The sequence below is a fragment of the Varanus komodoensis genome, unplaced genomic scaffold, assembly GCF_004798865.1.
Source record: "Varanus komodoensis strain SLA01 unplaced genomic scaffold, ASM479886v1 scaffold39, whole genome shotgun sequence".
Lineage (NCBI taxonomy): Eukaryota > Metazoa > Chordata > Lepidosauria > Squamata > Varanidae > Varanus > Varanus komodoensis.
In genome coordinates, this window is record NW_025335922.1 from 4,258,439 (window position 1) to 4,277,525 (window position 19,087).

General features: G+C 41.9%; 2 protein-coding genes across 4 annotated transcripts in view; one reads left to right on the forward strand and one right to left on the reverse strand.

Moving 5' to 3' along the window:
- Positions 1–19,087, forward strand: part of SYN3 (synapsin III) — a 179,650-nt gene that overhangs the window by 56,945 nt on the left and 103,618 nt on the right. The window lies entirely within an intron of this gene.
- TIMP3 (TIMP metallopeptidase inhibitor 3) overlaps positions 1–19,087 on the reverse strand; it is a 36,842-nt gene that overhangs the window by 16,662 nt on the left and 1,093 nt on the right. The window lies entirely within an intron of this gene.

Below are 19,087 nucleotides of genomic sequence, written 5' to 3' on the forward strand. Positions count from 1 at the left end.
CTTTCTGCTTTATACTCCTGAGTACAGTTGATCAACATGTAACTGTTGCCCCACTTCTGGGTTTATTTATTCATTTTAACCTAAGGAGTGAGGTTTTTTGACAACACCTAGAGCGTTAGCTATAGATCAAGAGAGCTTTTATAGCACAGAAGAGATTCTATTCAGGGCACTGCCTGCTGCAACATTGATCACTCCTACAGGCAAGCTTCTGCTGAAACTGGATAACTCTCTCCATCCTGGATGATGCTGCCCAGTGAGACCTCCACATGTGGGTGTGACTGATATTATTAGTCCAGAGTATTTCTTAGAGACTATGCTTTGTCTGACATGTTTGGGTTCTGATGGGTTGCTATCAGCAAACTGATCCTCCGGGAACTCACACCAAATCTACTTTCACAGAATTCTGTAAACTATACATGCAGCTGCTGGTTTCTTTCCACCAACCCAACAAACAAAAACAAACAAACCTCCATTTAAAAAGCTATGCAATTCTATTGATTCTACTGAGATCTGAAAGAATGAAAACTTGTCCAGAATGCAACCTGGGCTTAAGAAGAGTTTGTCCTTGAGATGATTTATTTTGTACAGAGTGTCTATATTTCAAAAAGCATATTCTGATAATTTCACAAGACTTGGCCTTTATTGTAAGTGGTACCAGGACTTCTCAGGCTGAAAGCAACAGAGGGACAGAGGTCAGTTTTCTCACAAACACCAGCATTTGTATCATCCACAACGATTTTTGGGCAAAGCTCTCTCTTGAAATTCAAATGCCAGATACAATATATGGCAGAGTTCTGTTGTTAAAAGAGAGCCATTGTGGTGTAGCGATTAAGAGCATGGGACTGGGACTCAGGCGATCTGGGTTCTAGTCCCCACTCAACCATGGAACCTGCCCAGTGGGTGACTTTGGGCCAGTCACAGACTCTCAGCCCAACCTGCCTCCCAGGGTTGTTGCAGGGGTAAGACTGAGAATAGGAGGAGGAGAATTATGTAAGCCGCTTTGAGTTGTTGTAAGGAAAAAGCAGGGTATAAATCTAATAAATAAAGTTGCAGAGAAAAGGAAGCGTTCTGAAGTGCAGCAAGTGAAGTTTGCATACATAAGAAAAGATTTTTTGCCTAAATGTTCTTCTTCTAGGTTACAGGAAAGCACAGAAGATCGCCTAAATCTGTTTATACACAGAAGCCTTTAGAATATATATCAGCCTCTGTGACCTGGTGCCTTCTAAACGTTTGGGATGTCCACTTCCATCAGACCCAGCTAGCCCAGCCAATGGTCAGTCCTAGGGAGCACCTCTGTGGTGTTCCAACAATGGATAGTACTGAATGACTCCTCAGCCAAGCAATGGCCTGAAGAGCCACACAGGTTGTGCACAAAGAGACAGTTTGGCATATGTTGCCAAATATTTTCATGAGTCTCTGAAAACATCCTCAGCCATCCCTAATCAAATTAAGCCTTGGCTGCCAGAATGGAAAGGACTGGGCTTTTAAGGGACCCACATGGGACACAGGTGAACAAGTTAACGAGACTTCCTTAGTGCCAGCTACACAGCCACCACTAGGGCCGCCGAGCTGATGATGAAATCACTAAGTGGTATTCTAACATAAAATGCTTAGTGGTCACGGATGCTTTGGTGTGAGCAAAGTCAGCTGGCTCCTCCCTATCTAGTAGATGAAAGGAAGTTATGCTTGTTGTGGCCATGCAAGCAGTGGGTTAGGCCACAAAGAGTAACATGGGAAGAGGTGGAAAATGGTTAAAGCTGTAATCCAAGAACCCATTCAGAATAATGCCATGGATGTTACTGGAGCCATTCTTAGGGGTGAGTGGGAAATGACGGCTTTTATAGCACAGAAGAGATTCTATTCTATGCAACTTGTATTCAGACATCAAAAATACTTTTTTAATCATTTGAAAGTTGTTGGTACATTTTAGCAGCTTGGTGAGCAATGGGTGGCACCACTCTCCTTGCCAATGGAAAGGACACATAAAAGTACTTCTGCGCACAACATGCCATCAAACTATGGAATTTACTGTTGCAGTAGCAGCAACAGCCACCAATCTGAAAAGCTTTACAATGGGATTGGACAAATTCATGGAGGAGGAGTCTATCAATAGCACCAGCCTCACTGGCCATGTGATTCCCCCATTATCAGCAGCCGCATACTTGCGTATAACAGTTGCTGAGGATCTTGGGCAGCTGGAAGGCTTGCACCCATCCTGCCTGAGCAATCCTGCAGAAAGCTGTTCTGAAACTGTGTGAATGGAGTGCTGGACTGGATGGGCCATTGGTTGGATCCAGCATGACTTTTTATGTTCTTATGAAGTATTTCAGGCATCTTTCCTTATTCATGCAAAACATTATTAAGGTATACCACCCTGACATTTTCTCTGGCAATCAAAGCACTTGATATTTACAAAAATGTTTTCAAACATCACGCACACAGACCCCATCATTAATATGGGATGGGGCAATGGGATCATATACTCTAAACATGTCCCAACCACTCTTATTCACACTGGCCAAACACTCTGGGGGCCAGCGACAGAAGTAGGGCTTCAGGGTTGCAGCCCAGCTCTAGGTCTCCCTGCAATCAGCCCAAGAATGGCAAATAATGAGGAAGCAGGTCTACTAGAAACCTGAAGAACACATGCAAGAGGAAGCATAGGTAACTTGTAAGATCTGAGCTAACGAAACAGAATTAGTGGCATTTTAACCTATACTAACAACTGCTGTGATTTCTGCCAGTGTTTTCAGTTAGATGATATCACCTTAAGAAAAATGAAGGTTTATAAAAACTACTTCATCAACACTCTGCATGCAAACCAGCAAAAAGATGCCTTGAACACTCTTCTTAATGCTCTCCTTTCCTGCAGACTCCTATTACAGTCTTACTATTACTGATGGGAAATTTTATCCCACACAAGTGGACACCAAAATAGCAGCATATTTTTAAACCGCAACCACTTTGAAGTGGTGCCTATGAAAACAGTCTGTGAGGAATGTTTCTGAGCACTTTGGGGTTTTGGGTCAAGTCACTTTGTGGGATCATAGCAGCTGGCAAGGTCTCACGGATGATTTGTAATTATTTATGTAATATTAAATTGAGTAGGCATATCAATCTCTGATAAGATAAGCATGGCAGCTAAGCTGTAGTCCCAGAAACAACCCAACAGACGAGCTCTTAACACACTGATTTTCATTGAAATAGACAGATGCAAGTTATTCACATTAAAATATACATTTTCCATATATTTGTACATACAGGAAAAAGAAGTAATTTATTCTTGGTTAGGATTTAATACTTTTTCAAACACTTTTTTCCTTGACAGGCTGAATCAGGTCTCCTGAGATGTATACAGCATGTAGGCCAAAAGATTAAAGCACATGCATATCTTTATAATTATGCTTTCAATTTTAAATACTTGATATAGTGATTAGGAAAATTACACCAGATCGCTTAGCTTCTACATTTGGCTTTGCATGGGCAAACAACTTTTGTTGGGCTGGTATGTGTGTACAATCTCTGTCTGCCTGGAATTTTGACATTTTAGACCCTGACACAAATGATTTCATTTCTTATCTTAATTTATAGGGAGATACATGTTAATATCACATAGTCATGAAGGACTTCTACTCTGATAAAAATGCCAACCACCAACCTATTTATGGCCCAACCATCATGGATCAATGAAGCCTTCACCAATGTGTTATAGTCCAACATATCCGCCAAGCACCATTGGAGAAAGCTGGTTTAATGTCACTTCTGTGGTCTTCTGTAAGAAGAAGCTTAGGAAGCAGTTGGCTTTTTGACACAACCACTGTGGTTTCCTGGTCCCTTCTCCTTGACAATGATGAGGGTGGTTGATCAGTCCCCCACATAACTTCAGGTAGCATTCAGCAGGCTAGGAGAGGGGTCAACAGCATAGCACCCACAAACACTGTGTCATCCATCAACCCCCTTGTGTTTGCCTGTTTAAACCCATCAGAACAGCTTATGGGGGAGGAAGCCCACTTCTGCCAAGGACCCTTAGGACAAAAAGGTCCTTGGTGGTGGGTGGAAAGGTTTCTCCTCATTCCAGCCTCTTTCTGCCAGGCCGCCTTTTTCCTCACCTCTATTTAAGTCAGTGGAGTGCTGCTATGAAGGGTTTTGCAATACATCTTGCCATGCATTGCTGTTAAATGAAGAGATACGTCATGTCAGCATTTCCCACAGTGGCTGAACACCTCTTTAAAGATATTATAGAAATAAGAGATTACGAAATACTACAGCTAAGCATCGTCCTTGACATATACATTTTATACCAGGACTGACTCCAGTTCAGGTGTAGGGGACAAAGGAAGAAACTAGGTAGAGCCATCCTGTGGCTAGAATAAAGCTATCTTAATATCCATTAAATGTATGTCACAGACTTGCCACTTTTACTGCTTTTCAGCAGCATTAAAAAATTAGCTAAAAAGACCCTAGGCTTGGAAAATATTGGCCCTCAAGGGACAAGCATACTGAGCTGCTGCTGCTGCCTGTGACTGCATGGAAGCAGCAAGGAGAAATTTCATTCCCAGTCGAGCTCAGGAGCACAAGGCAACATGCTTCAGAAGAGAGGCAGAAAAATGTGCAGTGATCATCCGTATCATTTGCACGGCTGGGGTGGTTGGGTAGATTCTTCGAGTGGCAGGGATTCTTTTATCGAAGATGACAAATCATGCCTTTCACTGTTACTGAGTTGCAGCCCAGTCCTATACAAAGGGTCAACACCAGCTATGTGCCTGCCAGACACAGAATGCAACTTCTTCTATGGGAAATACAAGATGATTCATCTATATAGGACTTAATTGCTCAGGTTGTACTGTTTTAAGAAACAGTTGCAACTGGGCCACATTTGTGGAAGCTCTTAATACTGGAGTGGGGGAAAGAAGGCACTGATAAACTCCTATATTTCTGAAGAATTAGTGAGGTTAAGGCACGGCTGAAAACCACTATCCATCATATTCTTAGCAATTCTATTTCATTATATTTTGCCACCTTGAGGGCCTTTTTTGGCAGCAAAGGATAGAAATTAAATGCTGGTAATAGTTGCTATTTTATCGGATGACAATTGCATGCATGCATTAGAGGCCCACCCAGGTAACTGCCCGTAACACTGCCAGGAAGTACAGATAGCTTAGAGGCACTGCTAGGACTGGGCAACCAGGCACAGGTCCAGAGGCTTGGGAACCCCAGAAGTAGTTGCCACAACAGGTTTTTTAAAGAACTTCTGGAAGTAGTCAAGCATGGTGTGGAGTGGAGCCTACCACCTTCACGTCCTCAGACAGCCTCTGAGGTCCCATGTACCCAGATAAAAACAAGATGCCAGAAGAGACTGCCTAACTGAACTCTACTTCAAGTTTTTAAAAAGGAAAAAGGTCAGTTCTGCCTGGTAATGGGGAGAGGGGAGCAAGTGAGGGAAACAAGAGAGAGAAAGTGAGCATGCTGAGAGGAGAACCTGGGAGGCTGAATATCCAGGAATGTGCATCTGCTCCGTGCCACTGAGGGAGCATTAAGGCAGACTGGGAGACCTTTCTCCTGGAAGACACAGCTGAACGTGCAGGAGGTTTCCCACATCCCAGCAAGGCTGTATACTCATAAATAAGAGTAACTGGCCCCGTAGCTCTACAATGGGGAGCCATATGGAAGCATCCTTTTTTCATGAAACAAGGTGATGCAATGCTAAACCACAGGTTGGCATCTCGTGTGCCCACAGACACATCTGGAAACACGATAAACTGTCCTGGCTAGCAGCATAAGATGGCCGCCATGGGAGTGGTGACTGGCACAGAGAGACCGTCATCAGAAGTGAAGGCAGCAGCCACCGGGGCCCTCACTTAGCTTTGAAGTAATTCCATCTGCTTGTAAGGAAGCATCCTAACTGGAAAATATAAAGAAAGAGAGGGGGTGTGGTGTGCAGCCTGCAGGCACTACGCTGCTTACAATCTGTGCTTAACCTACTCAATGGCAAAGCAGGAATGAGTCACAAGCTAACTCTGAGTCAGAGATTGCCAGGCAGTCATTGTAAAATAACTAAGATATGATTCTAATGCTGGCAATGTGCATTTACGTAAGTGATCATTTGGGAACCTGTATGTAATTTGGTTAGGCTCTCCAATAGTGATGGCAAGCTCCTTCATGACTTTTCCAATAGATAGGTTTCAAAGTAGCACAATGTAATTATTACTGCTAGTTATTCTGTATGTTTTCTAGCTTTTTGTCATTTGGAAATGAATGAAACCTATACCTGGAAGTCAAGGCTTCATAATTTGGCATGTAGCTATTATATTTTTGACCTGAATACCATCTTTACTCTGGATAAGGAGGAATTAAGGGACTGCTTATTTCTGGAAAAGACCTGCAATTAATTAAAAACGCTAAATTCTCTCAGAGATTTCCTCTTTTGAAAACAGAACATTATAGAGCTGGCTTTCTGTTCAGATTGAGGCCATCTCTTTAAAGGGATGAGTGATAGAACAAGAAATCACCTCTACTGGGTTGAGATTTCAGGTTATGCCAACCAAATTTTTGGATTATGTATTTGTGGTTTATATCAAGTTAAAGGCATTGTTAATTACATGTTAATCTACTGACGCCAGAGAGAGTCTTGAAACCCTTGCTATCATAAGGATACAGAAATGCCTTGGGAGAAACTGCTCTTTCTCTTTTAAGTGATACTAATAGTTATGAGACACAAAGTTGCTTTGTTTGCTTGGGCAGCAAAACGGATCAGGAAGAGAGAATTAGACAAAACTGCTATAAACTGCATTGGAAATTCAGAGTTAAAGATGAATTTCTGTTCATAGTTTATTTTAATTTATTTATATTTCTATTGCTGAAATTATTTTGTTTTTGTAGCACATTTTTAGCACATTCATCTAATGTATTTGCCACGGCCTTTGGCTAGTACAATAAACTTTTAGAATTGAATGAATGTAGTTTTTCTGTATACCATTCCATCAATGTGCACAGTTCCTTGCAGAGTACATGTCCCTAGTCCCAAGGAGCTGACAAACTAAAATTTGAGATGGGAAAACAACAGAAGCAAGGGAGGGAAGCAGCGGCAGAGTAGACATAAACATGGAAGTCCCATGCAGTTGTTTCCGTTACAAGTAATTAGTCTTGATTACAAGCTCAGTTACAGTTGGGCATGGGAACTCGGGCCTTGCACTGTGCAGCCATAGTAAAAGCTCAGCCATGCAGAATATTATGCCATCAAACAAGGGAAGGGGTCAGTGAGCATGATGCAACAAAACAATATGACCAAAGAGATAACGTCATGAGGAGTCTCAGAATGGCACGCTGGAACGTGTTGCTACTATACTAGAAAAAGCCACCCAATTAGACACGGCACTGGCATAAAAGCAGACACCAAAAGGAGTGGCAGGACATGACTCACCTGTGTAGTCTAAAGACATTTTGGAAAAATGCAAAGCAAATCACATTGGCATCATCATATCGTATCCCATTTTTAGCAGTAAGCAGTGAAGTGGTATTGTGGTTGCTGCACCGGATGCTCAGATTTTAAAAGTTTATTTAATACATCTCTGTCCTACCCGGCTTTCATTGTGGAACTCAAGGTGGCATGCAGCAGGCTTCTCCTATCCAGGTACCTTCCAAAGTCAGACCTGGTTAGTTTCAGCAAGGTGGCTAGATCACTTGCCCTCAGTCCCTGTCCTGAGACTCCACCAACAGCTTCAAACAAGATGCTGCAGTTATGCTTCTATTTGCCCCCGGTGGCAAGATATGACTTCTAGGAAGAGGCTGTACATCCAGTCGATTAGGGAAGAACTGAAGCCAAAACTGCTAAAGGCCCCCTTTGCCAGAACATGGTCTGCTGTTCCATTCTGAATGAGCCACAGTGCTGGGAGTCAGCAAGACAGCTAAGTAAGAGAACCCTGCTGGATCAAAGCAAAAACCTATCTAATCCAGCACCTTCTTTCCTACAGTGACCAAGGTATCTAGGACAAGCCTACAAGGTGTAGCACTTTGTATAACCATGATGACTTGCAGCCCTTTCCTTGTCTCATTTCATTTTAAAACCACCTAGACCTTCATCACATCTTATGCACGCAAGATCCATAGTTTAAGAATGTGCTGGCTGAATATTTACTTCCTTTTCTCTGTTTTTTCCTATTCTGGGAAGCTTCATTAGATGACTTTGGTCCTAGTAAAACCAATAAAATGTTGGAAACTGCCCAGAGAGCTTCGGCTATGGGGCAGTATAGAAATGAAATTAATACTAATATTACAAGAGACAGAGAAAAAGATGTCACTATCCATTCTCTCCACACCATGCATTGTTTTATATAAATTTTCCATTTCACTTGCCAAACTGCTCCAGCCCGATCCTTCGGGTTGCCTTTTCCTTCCCTAACCCCTTTTCAGTTCTATAAAATCCTTTTTGAGTGTGGCAAACAGAGCTGTACACGATATCCCAAGTGCAATCACACCATAGGCATGTAAAGTAATTACAGCATCACTCAAGTCAGTAGTAACACCCTTGAAGTCCTAAGCAGCGTCTTAAGCACTAACTAGGATCTGGCATAAGACAGGAACAAGGCATTGATGCAGATACAGATTCGTTTGGGTTAAGCAGCACTGTCTTCCAACACAGAAGTGTGACTGCTGTAGGCTCAGTCATAAGAATCAGCCAATTGTCAAATTCACACATGTTGGATGCTTCCCCCCTACAGCTCTCATTAGAGAGCCTGCACAGTAACGTGTGATCTCTTTTCATAGCTAAAGAACTTTACCAGAAATTCCGTAAAGCCACTGCGTAAAGAAAGCTGAAGTTATGTTGATCTCATAATGGCATTAAGCTTCCTTAATGGTCTAAGCTTTAGTTTTTGTTTCACGCTGGATCCTCCATACACAACGACGTCTTTGAACAGCCTACAAACGTTAATCTTACCATAAGTAGATTAGGATGTTCAATTTCTTGCTCAGCGTCTTGCTTCTAACAGTGGCTAGTCAGATGCTTCCAGGAAATTCTAGAATTGGCCTTGACCCTGTGGTCTCAGCTGTGCTCAGGACAGAAGGACCTTCTTCCCAGCTGAATCCCGTGTGCCAACATGTCCATTCCTGGAGAGTGCAGATCCGACACAATGACACATGCCTTCATTGCATCACGTCTGTATTACTGCAGCGTGCTTTACATAATGCTGTCTTTGAAGAGCACTCGGAAACTGCAAACCGTCCAGAATGCAATGGCCAATCCATGAACAGGGGATGCATGCAGAGAACATGCAGTTCCCTTGCCGAGACAGCTGCACGGACTTCCAGTGTTTCTCTGGGTATAACCCAAACTATTGGAAATGAGCATTAAGGTCCTGTATGGTTTAAGACAAGGACTCCCTTCACCCATGCAAGTCTGCCTACCTGTTAAGATAATCTTTGGAGGCCCTCCTGTGCATCTCAGCTTCCCCAGAAATATAATTAGTTGGCATCAAGGGAAGGGTCTTTTTGGCGGCTGCATGTGGCCTCCCTTCTGAAAGCAGTCCATGTCTCGTCCTCTCTAATGGACATCAGTAAACCCTTACTTTTATAGAATCAGTTTTAATTCTCTCTGGATTTTTGAAGAATATTTTAGTGCTGCTACATGCTTATATTTCTGCCACTGATTTAGTGCCACTGAAAGGCATTCTACCTTTTAGTTTTATCTTTGTCATTAGCTGCATTAGATTCTTCACATATATGTATGTGGGTGGATGATATATATTTTAAAGAAGTAAAGGCAACATTCTAGCATTTTTGTCTCCCGGCAACTGGTATACAAAAATTTATAATTTGATGCCATATAAACCAATGTCCATCACTACATTATGTAACAACGAGGCACATAAATCAAAGTGCAGTTTTAAGGTCTCTGGGTAGCTTGTGAGTGCTTAAAATTAGAGTTTATTAGAAAAGATTGACTTTTTCCCAAAGAAATGTCATCTGGAAATTAAATGAGTATAAGGAAGACAGCATATTATAACTTGATTATTTAAGTAAATTGCCCCATTTAACCATAAACCAAAAAGCAACAGACAAGTAAACTAAAATGTGTAAAGATGTCACAAAAGGGCATTTAGCTACTTAGAGATCCCCTTTTCCTCATTGAAAAATTATGGTTTATGAAAAATCAACAGCAAAGACAGACAAAACCATAATTTAAAAGGTAGTGTGGCAGATTTTGAAAATTGTGTTAAACACAAGTTAGCTTCAGTGTCTCATGTGCTCAGTTTATAATACATCTTAATTCTCTCATGTGAACTTTTGATTTTCTTTGCTTACTTCTATTCTGATACTTGCAGTATTACTAGTTCTATGTGCTTAACGCTAAATGGGTTGGTATCAAAATGAAGGATTCGCATCAGCTCCATGAACCATCAGAACATACTTTCCCCACAAAAACATAAGAAAGGGGGCACTTCTTGAGCTTTCCGGTATGACCTTTTCCAAGGAGGAGTCCAAAGGAGCCCCACGCTCAAAGGCAGTTCTTTGCTGGAATGTCAGAGGGCCATCTCTCCTTTCTCCAAAACCTCACCCCACTGGGATGGGTGCCAGCATTTCTGCAAAGAGACTAGACCTTACTGATCACATGTTTTGCTCACATTTTTGCACGTAGGAGCTACAGCAAAACCACTTTAGCCAAAGAGGTGTTTGGAAACATGGATAGACTTCAGGGGGACTGTGTGGGCCCCACAAATTCTTTCCTGCATATTAGAGTACCTGCCTAAGATGACTGATTAAGCAGCTGTCGAAGTCAAAAGGAACACGCACACACACATATATATTTAACTAGGATGCAATTTATGCACACCCCTTTCTGCCCTCCAAGAATAGGCTAGTAATTAAAACATACTTTGAACAGACTGGGGATTTATATAGAGGGTTACCAACCCACCTCTCCAGACTATCCTTTAATGCTAAAGTTACTTAAGGAATAGACGCAGTATCCTCTTTGCTCATAATGGACCAGGGAGCAGCCTTATTGCAAAGAGAGACCTCCGCCCCATCTAACAAACAAAACTACATACATCAACAATATCTCCAGTGCTGGAGAGAGGAAGAGCATTGGAAAGAGGGTGCACATTCTTCAAAGAATTTGTTTTCACAACCATCTTTTTAAAGAAAGCAATGACAAGGCATGCTTTAAGGAAAGGAATAGCCTTGTTAATGTTGGCCCCCTCTGTGAATGTTCCATACTTAAGTGGCACAGCACTGAAGTACACCATCAAAAGCACTTCCTTACTTCTGTGAACTAGAACTTACTCCTTTTTACCTGGTGCAAACTTCTACCTTTAAAGTGTTTTTGGCTGCAGGCATGACTTCAAGCATCTTGTGCCAGTTTATTCCTTTCTCCTCTCTGCAACAACTGGAAATATTTGCAATTTCTTCACAACAAAAACTTTAGCTAAAGGGAACTTTTGTGCAAAGAAATGCCAACTGCCTCTTCTTGCTTTTGCTATAAATTTTTCCTGGATTCTATGTTTGTTCATTAGGAAAGTCTGCTTTCTTGGCGCCAGCTGCCTTATGTTGTGAAAAGAAAATAACCCTGGCCCAGCAAATGACAGTAACTCAGAAGTATCTCCAAGACTTGGTAGATGGGAATGCAGGTTGTAAGGACCATTAATTTTTCCAAAACAAGGAAGCCTTCTGGGTACATTTTCTGAATGCTTTACAGGTCTGGGTAATCATTGCCAGACAATCAGAGCAGCTTCACGGGGCAGATTGTCCTGGTTCACAGAACCCAGACTATGACTCAGCCTGCCATCACTCGGCCCTGCCCCAAACACAAACAAAGGGGCTAGCAAGTTGCAGTCTGGGTACACAATGAAGACCTCAGATAATTATCTTTTTTTGTGTAGGACTCAGTACTTGTCACAAGCCCAGTAAGTCATGTCATAAAATGCCAACAATATCTGTACATCTGTGTACTTTGGAATCAAAATGTCTCCCCGTTTCTTCAGAACTTCAGAAAGGGTCTTCTTAGTGGTGACACCCCATCTGAAAAGTTCACCTGGCATATTGGTGGCACTCTATCTGGCATTCCCCAGAAAGGTTTACCTGGCACCGAATCATCTATCTTTCTGATGCCAAGCATATAACTTTTTATTTGCCCACCTGTTGCATTGTTCATTCTGCTTTTAGATCCGTCTGATGCCTACTTACTGTTCTAACAACATCTTGTAAACCATCCTGGTTGTTTTAAACTGAAGGGCAGGCTGTTATAACAGTTGGATAAACAAACTGAATTATTACAAATAACTCATACAATAAGAAAAAGTGGCCCATGCACATGTATAGCTACACATACTTTCCAATGCTTCTGCCTCACTGGTGACACAAAGATCTCACAGAACATGTCAGGAGAGGAACTGGCAACAAAGTCAGATAAGCTCATTGACTGCCTGCAGCCACAGGCACAGAAGCCACAGAAAATATTTTGAATGCCTGCAAGTGGTAATCCTTCTGCCTGTTATGAAGCAGCAGTATTTCTGGTGCTTTCTAGTGTGCAATAAAGCTGAAGCCCATATGGAACCATAAGTGTATGCATCCGATTCCCCTTGGGCTCACAGTTACAGTACAAAGACTTCACTGTGGCAACCACATACCCAATGAGCATATCAACCTTTAGAAGTGAAAGTGTATCAAGAGGAGCTTTTCACTCTATTTCCCCTCTTCCTCTACTGCAACCTACATTTATTTGCATTTTATAGGAACACAGGAAGCTGCCTTTGACCAAATCAAGACATGGACCCCAGTGCTAGGTTCATCCAGCCCAGGACTGTCAACACGATGTCCGTCTGGCCCAGGACAGCCAATACCGACTGGCAGCAGCAGCTCTCCAAGCAGACACTCTTCCTGCTCTAGCACCTGGGACTATCTATGGACAGAGCATGTGCTTCTAATGCTGAGCCATGTCCCCTGCTCCACTGAGCTAAGCCCCTCCTCATCATAGATCCCTTCCACACCATTCACAGAGCTTTAGAAGAGGGTCAGGTCCAAGGTAGATCGAAGTCCCACAGTCTGTACAGCTGACGCTGGTTCTTTGTCTGCTCCAGCCGACCATGCACAAACTAGGTGGGAGTGACAAGTGGACAACTGAGTGGTGCTGACTGAACAAGTGCATATTGGTGGCAAGGGGAAGTATACATTCTATTTTTTGCACTTTCACTTTTGCACTAACTTGCCAAACCATTTATTTCTAGTAGAGTAGCTTACAGTCAACTGAACGTGACAGTCCCTGCCTGCAGGATTCCAACTGAGAATTGTATGGCGTAAAAGGGGGAGGGGGAGGGAAGGGAAGGGAAGGGGTTGTTATGCAAAGAGACCTTCAATGTGCCCATTTGTTTAATTTATTTACTTGCTCACATCTCCCAAGCTGCTCGGTAAAATCTGTTGCCTCCCACAGACCACCCCATAAACAGGTTATTATTTTTGTTTTATAAAGCATAACAATACTAGATTGCTGGGGTCAGTTTCTAGTAAAGCCAAGAGGCTTGGGAGGAAAACATCCAAGTTAAATCTGCAGACCTATTCCCACCCGTGCTTTGCATGGACTTTAAAGTTATCAGTTTCCAAACATATTTGTGGGCACGCTGCTGCTGGAGTGGCACACCTTAATTTCCCCCTCCCTGTTTTGGATATTTATAGCAAAGCACACAGAAAGGAAAGGAAGGATCAACCGGCACAGCCTTCCCAGAGAAGCCAGGAAAGGTTGCTCTGTAGCTGATGTCCTCCACCACTCCGTCTCTTCCAAGGCTGAAGCATAACGATAGGGTGAAGAGAAAGGCGGAATTTTAATTAACCTATTAACAAAAATAAAAAAGCTGGCTAAGCCATTGCATAGCGACTCTTTCTCTCCTACTCAGCCAGGGGTCATGGCAGAGGCACAGAAGCACCCCTTGGGGCACGGGAAAAGTTTCCTGGTTGCATTCACACACTGTGCACAGCATAAAGGAGCGTGTGTGCGAGGAAATCAGCTTTCCAGTTAATTAGCAATATGATCAGACAGAAACAGACAGCTGAGTGGGTTCAGGAAGTCATCAAGGTCATTGCTGAGCTGTGACAATACATGCACAAAGGCAGACATCCAAACTAGACAACACACCAGGGGCATTTTTCAATGGTCTCAGTGCTTGGGCACAAACCCAAGTCAAAAGCACACAGAAAGCTTATTTAGGTAGCTCTGAAAGAGCATCAAGGTAAGCTGCCAGAACAGCTGACCTCCCCAAAGGGAACTTTCTTACTGGGTTCTCCAACAACTCTGATGTAGCTGGAAGCAGCTAGTACAGAGTTTGTTACAGAAAACCTCCCTCCACTAGGAAATAACCTTCTGATGCATTCTATGTGTAACTCAGATAAAGTGAAATATCAAAAGCTTTGTTGTCCTGTTAGCAAGATTCCTGTGTCAACAGCAGGACATATGCACTTGCCACCTTTTTATGGTGGAGTTCCTGTGTATTTACCAGTTATCTAACAAGCAGGAATTTGCTTGTTATATTTATAACCCACCTTTTTTCCTTTCAAAGAACTCAAGGCAACTTACATAAATCTCTTCTTCCTCTCCATCTCATCCACAAAACTAACTAAGAGTCTGAGGCGAAGAGTCTGTGACAGGCCCAAAGTCACCCAGTGAGCTCCTGAGTAAAGACTAGAACCCAGATCTCCAAGTCCCATGCTCTTAACCATTACGCCACACTGCGCCTTGGAAGGTGAGGCTTTTTCAGCCCCTGTGTCTGTATGTCAGGAGGGACATCATCTGTTGATTTTTGTTTCTGCATCTTACCTAGCCCCAGACAGAGGGGGAAATAGCTGCTGAGCAAATTACAAGAAGAAATGTAATAGCTATAGCTGCTTCAGCATGGAATTTGAGTAACGGGAAAGCTTTACCTGTTGATTGACTGACTGGCATGAGTGTGGTCAAGGCAAGAAAACCTGAGAAAAAAAGAGCTGGCTAATCTGAACAGAATACACTTTTATCCCAGAGGCAGGGCCTAACATCTCTGACAAACTAAGAGTTTTAACTTCTTCATTTTCTTCCTTTGGTCCTACTCAAGACACATACAAACATTTCTATAAATACATGGAGTCTTCTTCCTGTCTGTCTCTTTCTCACACACAGAAGCACCCCAAGATGTTGTACATTGTGCAACTATGAATTTAGGTTATATTAATAGGGAAAATAGCCTTAACTGGCTTTTCCTGACATTTAGACGTCATGGAAACAGTTTTACCTGCTCTATTAAAAGCAAAGAACTACAAGTGCTACCTTATTTCTTTTCAAATCTAACTTAACCTGAATGGTGGAAACTTCAGAATGTCTACATAGGAAGGCAATTTGCATGTGCTTATATTTACAAAAGTCTACCTGGGGAATACCCAGCGATTCAGGTAATGAGAAGATTCATACAAGTTAAATAAAATTCTGTATACCTGTGAAACACAGAAAGAGTGTTTTGCTATCTGTTGAATCACCAAAAAGGAATAAAGGAGGAGGCTGAGCAAAAATGCTCTATAGTATTCTTTCGAGAATATTCAGTCTGTGATTTGCTACAACAAGCCCTGCTGTCTTACAGGATCCACAATCTGGCAAAACACACTGAGGATCAACCTACTTGCCTTGTTTTGCACAATTTAAAAGCCCAAAGCAAAAAAGAGCTTTTACAGATAAACACCGAGGGATGATAAACAAACATATTTCCTTCCTCACTGAACTGGAGAAAAAATGAATAAATGTTCATAAAATACTTTTTAAAACTAAAAGCACAATTTAGTGGGGATGGCATGAGTCATATGATAAAAATGAGAACCTGGCATTGTTAATTCCAAACAACACGTGGACTATGAAGAACACGTGCATGTATGCGTGAAATCCCAGACTGCAGTCCATTTTCACAGCCTTAAACATCCATTTTCTCAGAAAATTGATCTGTCTGAATGCTGGCAAATTCCATTTGCTAACTGCAGAAGTGTTGGACCTCAGAGCTAGGAGTTAAATCTGGCTAACCCTTTTGCCCTGGCTGTGGATGGCTGGATAGTTTCCTTGCTTTTCTACAGGTTTCCCCCATTTTAAAAGGTTGCAATCCCCCTTCCCAAGGCTTAGTTTCTGGCAGTAAGGGCTGTAAGTTGGAAGTAAAACATGCTGGCATTTTTGTCTTAATATTTTGGCCCTGACCCTTTTGCCTTCAGCCTTGTTCCCCAACAGAACATGGCTCCCAAGAAATTCCAAAATGGAATTTAGCCTATGGATCCAATTTGTGGATTCCACAACAGACAGGACTACTGGACAGGTGGAGTTTTGTAAGAAAAGCAGTGGGTTGACATGAACGTTTAAACTATAGAACAAAGACAAGCCATGACTCATTTATGGTATGCTCTGCAAATAAGACTATATTCTGCTGAGTGAAATAGGTACTTCACAAGGACATCAGGGAAGGAGCATTATGTACTTAAATGTTTCTCTAAATATTACACCATTTCTGTCCAGACATGTGCACAGGTGCTGTCTGGCATTGCCATAAATGCTTGAAACAGTCCATTGAGAGGCCTGGATGAGGCATTTGAACACTCCAAGAGGCACCAAATATTTATAGAGTATAACTGTTATTGTTCTGAAAAATGGGATAAATGAAATGATTTAAGATACATATATGCTTCCAAAATATGTTTATGGAAATAGAATGTGCATGCATACTGGTTTTTCTCATTGCATAGAAATTCCTATTGTGCTGAAAAGCCATTCCTGCTGTGTATGCTTCCAAAAATGCCTTTGACAATACATTAGAAATCTTGTCCTCAGGCAAATATGATTTAGCTTCCAACAAAACCTAAATTTTGCTCTTTATACACTTATTCAATACAGGCAAGGACAAAAACAACTGTTTTGCAAGTTAATAGTCCTACCGTCCTTGATCACTCAGTCTTTATAGGAAAATCTGCAACTTAAAAAAGAAAGAATAAATGGGAATGAAAATTCAGAAACAAAAAAGGGATTATAGATTAAATAGGAATAGGAACTGTGTGTGCTCCAAGGTGTCTAATTCCCTGCTAGATATTTTTGCTTTGGGTACTAAAAGCATCATGAATAAGACATTATCTAGTTGCACTAGCAAATAACTTTCAAGGCTGAAAAAGAACCCCATTCACCAAACATTTTGTTGATAGTACATGGGCATCTAAAATATGTTTGCCACTTGTGGAGGTTGGCTGGTTCACATGCATTTTTGTGTCTGGTGAATGGCAGATTATACAAAGTTATTTGCAGAAGAAACGATATTACTTCAGATGTGTCTTCTGTGCAGAAAAAGTCTATGCAGCTTTACTAAGAATTCAGGCTTGCTGTATTTAGTACTCCCAAAGAAGTGAGCACATGATTATAAACATGCCACCCAATCCTACACTTGTCTATTGGAAGTACACAGCAGTGATTTACTAGAGTTTACCTGCAAGTAAGCACAAATGGCAGGAGCAGGGAATATGTGGCTCTCCAGTTGTGTTTGGGCTGCATCTACCATGCCTTCACCACTGGTATGCTAGCTAGGGCTGATGAGAGCTGCAGGCTAACCACATCTGGAGGGCCAGACATCCTGCACCCTGGTATATGGGATTGCACCATTAATCTACCAGAAACATATTTCAAGTCATAAAAAGGAGGTATTTATAGTACAGTTATAAGAGGAAGGCAGGAAGTAGGAAATTGGGAGAAGGGGCTTGGAAAGTCTATTAAGGGGCCAAACCACAAGGCCAGGCCTGGAATGTTTTATCCCTGAGAGGGGATGTAGCGATGTCACAGAGAGGTTGGTTTAACCCAGATATCCGCTTGGCTCTCCAACTCAAATATCTGTTACCTTTTCATATTTGTCACTTCCCCTCTTGCAAAGTCAGGTACTAGTATTTATTTTTCTACATCTGGTGGTTTTCCTCTGTCCGGCCACCAGCAAATTTACTTCTTGCTGAAATTTAACTACTTAAACACTGAAACAAGGCTGTTAATCAGAAGGAAACTCACTTCTGTTCCTTTACACTAGTCTTGGCGAATGTGAGACTATAGGACATGCTCACAGCTGGGTTCTGCCGGCTGCTCTTCAGGGCATGTCTCTTAAATTCTGAATCCTCCTAAGGGAACACATTTCAGAGCTGGTCTTGCCATTGGACCCTGTCACCTACTTTCTTGCCCCTCTTCTAATTTCCTGTTTCCTGTCTCTAGCAGTACAGCATAGCCATGTACTGAATGCTGCAAGTTTATGAACCTGTATGCAGTTCAGAGAGTTCAGTTAAAATTATTATGTGCTATTCTTGCAGATGCTGCTCTTGCAAACAAAGTAAGTATACATTCAAGTTGTACAGTACTAGTGGGAGAAATGGGATCTCAAAGTGTGATTTGCAGCAGTAAGTCAATGGGCACAGAACTGTCTAGCACATGAATACACAACAACTATGATTTCTGCTTGTGCACCCTGAGAATGATGGTTCTAAAATAATGAGTCCATGAATGTCATTGTGGAGAAAGACAAAGAACTACATACACAGAAATAAAGTTCTTTATTTTTTAAAGGTGTGCACCTATTTTCTCTTCTTATACATTTATACTCCTGTACACTTTATTTCAGAAGGTACCAACACGAATAGAAGGATCTCCAACAGTGGTGTCACCAAGGCCTGCTCCATCTCAAAAACTAGGTTTCATCAGCATGGCTGACAATACTTCTCATCAGCCTTTTTGGTGTGATACATGATTTCATGTGGAGTTCTCACATACTTCTGTACCACAGAAACCCATTTAATGGTAATGAGGCTGTTCACTAACTCAACCATCTCACAAAGCACAAATGACACACATTGGAAAACTTAGTCTTTTCAGTTGTCACTGTGATGCGTTTTTGCAGTCTCCTTCAACCTGGTGCCCTCCAGATGTTTTGGCCTTCAACTGCCACCAGACAAGGGAAGTGCAGCTAGCAACACGGGATGCTAGGAAAAATCAATCTAATGTCTCACATAATATATTAAGCAGGTCAGTTTCAGATCTCAGTCCAAATCTCCATTTAGCCATAAAGCTCACTGGATAACTTTGGAC